Genomic DNA, 931 nt, shown 5'->3' with positions numbered 1-931 from the left:
AAGTTCCTAGCTTTCATCAAGCAAAGCTGTGTCATCTGCATAATGCAGACTATTGAGTTTCCCTCAAATCCTGATGCCACATTCCTTTTGATAAAATCCAGATTCTTAGATTTGCTCAGCATACAGATTGAAGAGACCCTTCTTAATTTTAAACCATATAGTGTTTCCTTGCTTTGGTCACACATCAGCCTCCTGGTCTAGGTATAGGTTTTGGCGTGACTATAATTCATTGCTTTGGGATTCCCATTCTTCTTTATGTAGCCATAATTTGTTACGATGCACACAGTCAAATGCTTTTTCATATTCAGCATAGCATAAATAGGCATTCCTCTGAGATTCTTTACTTTCAGCCAGGATCCATCTGACTTCAGCAATGATATGCCTGGTGCCACAGCCTCTTCTAAATCCTGCTTGAACTTCTGGAAGTTTCCTATCTATGTAGTGTTCTAGCCATTTTGGAGTGATCTTTAACAGTGATATTAATATGATATTCATGAATAATCCTAATGAGATATTAATTATATTCTTCAATATCATTGTCAGTAGGACTTGGAAAATATAGGCTTGGTGATAGAAATGAGGCTGGAAATAGGATGACCTAATTTTTTTTCTTTTCAATTATTTATGCATTGTAAATAACTTTTTAAAAAGACACAAATGACAACCTTACACATGGACCTCACCTGATGGGCTGCATAGTAATTAAATTGAATACATCTTTTCAACCTGTATGCAGACAGATCATCCGGGAGGTTGGGCTCTATGAGGAGAAATGTGGTGTCAGGATTGGTGGAAGATCTATCAACACTGCTTTATGCAGATGACACAACCCTGCTTGCTGAAACTGAGGAGGACCTGAAGCGCTTGCTGCAGAGGGTCAAGGACTGAAGCCTTCAACACAGATTGTGGCTCAATGTCAAGAAGACAAAGA

The sequence above is a fragment of the Elephantulus edwardii genome, unplaced genomic scaffold (genome assembly GCF_000299155.1).
Source record: "Elephantulus edwardii isolate Elephantulus edwardi_28Jun2011 unplaced genomic scaffold, EleEdw1.0 scaffold00137, whole genome shotgun sequence".
In the NCBI taxonomy this organism is placed as follows: domain Eukaryota; kingdom Metazoa; phylum Chordata; class Mammalia; order Macroscelidea; family Macroscelididae; genus Elephantulus; species Elephantulus edwardii.
Note: the sequence above shows the minus strand (reverse complement) of the source record.